Source organism: Vespa mandarinia, chromosome 9 (assembly GCF_050613455.1).
Source record: "Vespa mandarinia isolate Hongniang chromosome 9, ASM5061345v1, whole genome shotgun sequence".
In the NCBI taxonomy this organism is placed as follows: Eukaryota; Metazoa; Arthropoda; class Insecta; order Hymenoptera; family Vespidae; genus Vespa; species Vespa mandarinia.
In genome coordinates, this window is record NC_140818.1 from 3983042 (window position 1) to 3990000 (window position 6959).

Consider the following 6959-nt stretch of genomic DNA (forward strand, 5'->3'; position numbering starts at 1 on the left):
TTATTATTATTATTATTATTATTATTATCGTCTAATGTCATCAGAAAAAAATCTAGATCTAATATCATCGAAAATTGCATAAGAATTTTATATGCAATATCGTATGCAATATTATATACAATGTCGTACTATGTGTATATGTGTATATGTGTAGATATACAATACATGTATACGTTTAGATCTAATTACGAATTTTTCTACGAATTTTCTTTTCAACGTGCTTTTCCTTATATCGTTAAGATTACATTTATTTTAAAGTATAGATATCCAATCTTTTCGATTGATCTGGGCCCGCATATACGAAAAATAAAAAATGAAATATAGCAAATGTATACAATTTGTCTTTTTTTTTTTCTTCTCATCGAATTTTTCGTCCCTCTGTTTGAGGAGCATTAGATACTTTATGGGTGCCGATGCGACCTGCGGTTAGCAAAGTTCGACAATTCTGTTTTAAAACGTAGAAAAAATTTTTTTCTTCTCATTTTTTCTCTTTTTTCTTTTTTCTTTTTTTTTTCAATGCGAGAAAATATCTTCAAACGTGCAATTTCGACGCTGCCGATCTCGTTGTTGAAGAGAAAGGAAAATAAAAAGAAAAAAAAAAAAAAAAGATAGGATGTGTACGTACACGCGGTTTCAATAGATCGATTTTACGAACGCGAAAATTGGTCCAAGTATCGTAACTGACAAGCGAATAGTTTGTGATCTTTCTTTCTTTCTTTCTTTCTCTCTCTTTTTTTTTTTCTTTTTTTTTTTTATCCTTTTATTATTATTACTTTTTTTTAATAAATTGGAAAAAAGAGTAGTCGAAAAATCGAACAACCCTTTGGAAGCGTTTTTTCTTTTCGTATTTAGGACGAAGAGTTCATTATTTTAATAGTAACACATTGTAAATTATAATTTCAAAAAGAAAGAAAAAAAGCAACTTTCTATTTTGTACAGTAGTTATTAAAAAAAGAAAAAGAAAGAAAAACAAAAGAAAAACAAAAGAAAAAAAAGAGAGAGGAAAAACGCGAGAAACAATTTGAAAAGTTTTTCTAAATAGATCTTTATAAAATTAAATTATTAATTGAATCTTTTTTTTTTTTTTTTTTCTTTTTCATTCTTTCCCCCTCCCGTCCCTATAATCTTACAAAGAAAAGATTTTACGAGGTTACAATGCATTATTATTACAATCGCAAGCTTTTTATTCCGAAATACGAATGAAATCTAAACGACGGCTACTTTGTATTGTTTATCCTTTTAAGATCTTTTAAATTAACAATAAAATTAAATTCATTTTTTTTTCCGAATAAAATTAAATTCAGTTTTTATTCTATAGATAAATCGTCAGATAATAACGATAATAACGATGATAAAATAAAATAAAAGGTAATCACGCTTTTCTCTCAGTAATTTTGCATATAAATAAATAAATAAATAAAAAAAGAAAAAAAAAAAAAAAAAAGAAAAAAAAAAGAAAAAGTTGCACTCGTATCGAAAAAACGACAGATGACAGTTGACACGTGATTCGGAAGTGATAAGAATCTTTATTTGTTCGAAGGGGACGGGGTGATATGATACGGTGAAGGAAAGAAAAAAGAAAAAAACAAAAGAAGAAAGAAAAATACGAGCTTGCGAGTGTCGATGTTGAGCTTTTTGTCGAGCACGAAAACCTCGCGTGGTTGAAACAACACATGGCCTGTTCCTGGCTGTCTAACGATGAGAGACATCAAAACTTATTTGTTAGTATGTAATTTTGACAAATTGGACCGGACAGAGACAAGCGTATTGTCTCGCTAATCATCCTAAATCCCTGTTGTTTTCTTTTTTCTTTTTCTCTTTTTTTTTCTTTTTTTTTTTTTTTTCTTTTTTTTTTTACCATCATTACTATTACTTTTATTATTATTACTACTGTCATTACTAATAATAATATTACTATTATATTATTATGATGATTAAGCTGACTCGAAAAGATATTGGCCGATTTAACTTACTTCGTTTAAATATTCTCATCACGATCATGCGAATTTAATGATACATTTAATATCTTCTTCTGATTAATAACAGAGTGAGAGATTTTTTTTTTCTATTTCCTTCTTACATTCTTTTTTTAAGAATATAAAAGTATAAATTAATTAATTAATTAAAAAAAAAAAAAAAAGAAAAGAAAAACTATGAAAGAATACTTTAATCATTCATCAGGAGAAAAAGAAAGGTCGTTTTTTAACAGTTCCTGGAAACTTGATAGAGGTAGCTTGCGAGGCACATTACGATGACCTGTGCATGTATGCATGCATGCATGTATGTATGTATGTATATATTTTTGTATGTATGTATGTATTTGTTTCTAGTCGCTTAACTTTTATCAAAGCATATGTCCGCTATAAGAGTTATCCAACCGACCATATATATATATATATATATATATACATATGTTCTCTCTTTCTCTCTCTCTCTCTCTTTCGCTTTCTTTATTTGCATCCTCTACCCATCATCGAGTTTTCAAAATACCGTAACTAAACGGATCGTTGTACTGAAAAAGCTCGCTTTATTTCGTACAAAGGACCCGCTGCAAGCTCGAATATATCGGCCTCGAGCTACGGCTCTGTCAACTTTCCGGAAGTAATGAGAAAAAGCCACTTTCGAGAGTCCTCTGTCTCTCTCTCTCTCTCTCTCTTTTTTTCTTTTTTTTTCTGTACTATCTTGTACAAAAGATCTACGAACAATCCTAATGTTTTCCATAAAAATCCGACTCGTTACTATGAAAAACAGTGGTTTACATACGTTTTGAAAAGACATCTCAGTTTTTCCTAAAAATAAATATTTACTCTCATTAAAAGTATAAAATAATATTGACCTATAAAATGTTCTCATCGTTATCATATGGATATATATATATATGTGTGTGTATGGGTGTGTGTGTATGTGTCTAATTTAATGATAAAATGTAATATAAGATTAATGATAAATTTTGTGAACGTTATTTAACAAATTATAATAAAATAAAGATTAGTACGATCGTTTTCGAATGATATATACTTTTTTTTTTTAAATTCGAAAATCATTTAATAGACCCTTCGATCGTAGAGATTTTGCGCTCAAACGAAATAAAACTTTTTGCAAATCAAATTGAATAATAATTTGCAAATGACATTATTATTAAAATTCGTTTACAAATCAAATTCGCACTTTTGCAAGTTGTTTTTTCTAAAAAAAAAAAAAAAAAAAGAAACTTATTTTCTCAAGCTTCTTTTTAATCAAAAAAAAAAAAAAAAAAAAGAAAAAAGAGGAAACAAAAAAAATGAAATGTAAATTTATCGTTAATATCAAATTTTATCGTACGTAATAGGAAGATGTAGATAAAATACATATTTAATAGTAATTATCAATTCATTACATATAGAATTTATAATATGTTTACAAGTGGATGTAGTATGAAAAATGCATGCAAATACTTAATAATGTATATAAAACTTAATCTATAATGTTAACTCCTGAAGCAGCTGTTAATAATTCCATATAAATATTCATGTAATAAACATTACATATTTCACTCGTGGAGTAAAATAAAAACGGTAAACAATTCTACATTTTTACTAAATGCATAATCTCTAGATCTAAACTCGGTTACATCGATATATTTAACGTGCCTGAAATTATTATAATTTACGGCTAAGGTTTGAATCGAGTTTGAAACAAAATATAAACTCAACGATGATTGAACCGATAATATTGATTATTGATGATACGAAATTATAATTTTAAATGCATATAAAAAGGGGAAACGAAAAATATCCTATCGTCAATTTTTATTTCAAAAAATCGAAAGACGTAGGATCTTGAAGAAAAATCTTATAAAAAAGAGAAAGAAAAAAAAGAAAAAACAAAAAAACAAAAAAACTTGTTTTGCAAGAAAGAACGAATTTGATTTGCAAATGAATTAATTGTGATTTGCAATAAGTTTAATTAGCATTGAATAATCTGTATTGAAAAATAAATATAATATCTATACGAATCTATGCATAGATAGATACATACATACATATCCATTAATGTCAGAAAATATCTGATAATTTGAAAACTATTGACTTAATACTTCAAGATGTCACGGGATTTAATACGAGATTATTTTAGATATGACATATTATGAAAAATCATGATATCCTTTCTCGTAGCAACGACATAATAAATTCACGAGCAGCTGCCACCATTGGTATTGAAAATATTTGAAATAGTCATTTTTATTTCGTTTCGATCATATTATTTCTTTTCGGTGCAATGATCGAAAATCGTAAATTCAATCTCCGTTATCTCATTCGAATATTTATTTACTTCCTTACGGCAATATCATTCGAAATTTTTTTCAAAATGTTGCGATAGCTTTTGATAACAGGATATATAATCGATTAATCGTTAATATCTTGTTTCAAAAGAGACATATTTCTTTTATGTACATACATACGTAAGTAAGCGTGTATTCATTAGTATATTATTCGTTTTAAAAAAGTGACATACTATAAAGCTCTCGCAAAGCTCTCTTATGAAAAAGTGAGGAAGACTCGAAATCTTCGTTCAAGTTTATTTATGCTATTAGTGGTAAAACTTATTACAACGGGGACGAAGAAAAAAGAGAGGATGAGAGAACGAAGAAACGATTTATGACATTTCTTTCCTCTCTCTCTCTCTCTCTCTCTCTCTCTCTCTCTCTCTCTTTCTCTCTCTCTCTCTCTCATTCTCGTTTCTAATCTCACTCGAGTACTCCCCCTTATCGCAAATATTTTTCGATTAATCCCTGTACAATACCAAATTTTATTTACGTTTGAAAGATATTCTCTCGATCGTTCAACAACATAATATTCCCATTTTAGTTTTTAGTTCTCTTAATTTTCTTCTTTTTTTTTTTTTAATTTTTTTGATTTTTGTCTTCCTTGTTTTTATGTGATTTCAATAATTAATCAATACGTATTACGAAAGTAGAAGAAAAATGATCGTTTGTTATAGTACCGATGGGAATTATTGAAGATCGTAGTTAAATTCTTATCTTACGTGGTCGTAATTATTATTATTTTTTTTTCTTCCTTTTCTTTTCTTTCCTTTTCTTCTTACTTCCCGTTCATACATTTTTTTTCTTTTTCTATTTTTTATTTTCTTCTTTTTTTTTTTTCTAAGTTTTTCTTTCTTCTTCATGTACATACGTATGTATTATGTAAGTACACGATAAACTATGATCGCTCTTTACTTAACGATATTTAACCACATTTTAGTTGTACAAAATCGTGTAATGTAAAAAATTGGTGTAAATTTATGCGAGATCATCCTTCGTCTCTCTCTCTCTCTCTCTCTCTCTCTCTCTCTCTCTTTCTCTCTCTTTCTTTCTGTCCCTTTCTTATTCTTTCTTTTTTTTTTTCTCTATTTAGTATTATCTAGTTTCCTGTGTCTTTTTACGTCATTAAAAGCACATCTAGAAGGGTAGGAAATAGGGTGAGAGAAATTGCGATGCGGTAACGATCAATATTTACGACGACGTGATCGCTTAATAAGCGTTTCTGCTTCTCTCTCTCTCTCCCCCCTCCTCTCTCTCTCTCTCTCTCTCTTTCTCTCTCTCTGCCCATTTTTTTTTTTTTGGTTTTATAGCGTTCGAAGCGCTCGATCGTTGAGATTTGAGAAAAATGGGAACACGTTGAGCGTGCGTGTCCAGACGTATTCGATTAATCGTTCGCTATTTCGTTCGTTATAGCTAGTCGATCGGACTTCGAGTTAAACGTGTAAGTGAACAATGACGAATAGAATAATATTTATATATATAAAAAAAAACAAAAAAAAAAAAAAAGAAAAAAAAGAAAAAGAATTCGAAAAGGAAAGGAAAGAAAGGGAAAGAAAAAAAGAGTGAAATCGTAAAAAAGAAAAAAGAAAATAAAAGAAGTAGATAATAATTCGTAAGAGATGTTAGAGAACAACTCGACTTTTCCTCCCTTTCGTTTTACGATGATGACTTATCGATTTCTACCGATCGACTTCTTGCGCCACTCCCAAAACGATAAATAATTCGTAAATAATCTCCTATATTGAATCTCCCGTACGATCGAATATTTCGCCATTTCTCTTATTATTTCAAATATCTAATTTAAATGCTTTGGATATACGCGTTCTTCTTTTTTTTCTTTTTCTATTTTTCTTTTTTCTTCTTTTTTGTTGTCGTGTTTTATTTATTTTCTTTTTTTTTTGTTTCGTATCGAAAAAATGATTCTAGCGTCTAATACGTGTATGTAACGTTACGTATCTATGCTATATACGTATTTATGTATATATCTATGTATGTTATGCACGTATATGCGTTTATTTCATTACGTGATCGACGCTTCCAAAAAAAAAAAAAAAAAAAAAAGGAAAAAAAAAGAAAAAAAAATCAGCTCTCGTAGCGCTGTTATTAAAACACTAATACATAGCTATATTTGTAAAAATTTTTCATACGCTCTTGAAATTCTCTTGTAATATTCTATTTAAAACACGTTAAAGTACGCACTTTGTACATGTTTTATTAATTAACGTTTCATTATCTTAGATTAATTTTTTTTCTTTTGGAACAATGATAACGATATTTGGACGTTCTCGTTCATCTATTAAATTTCTTCCATTTAAATATGCTCTCTTTCTTTCTTTCTTTCTTTCTTTCTTTCTTTCTTTCTTTCTTTCTTTCTTTCTTTCTTTCTTTCTTTCTTTCTTTCTTTCTTTAATACTTATCGTTAAGCTAAAAGCGTATTTATCGCGTTTATTCGGACACCTGAATGAAGAGCTTACGAATATCGTATTCGATTTAAATGAAGTCAAGTATAATACGTCGGGAAGATACCTTTGGACGCTTTTAACGCAGATATGCCGTTTATATTTATTCGTTAATCATTAAATATTTCGACCTCACTATTACCTTCCTTTCTTACCATTTCCCGTCTCTCTCTATTTTTTTTTGTGTATTTTTTTTT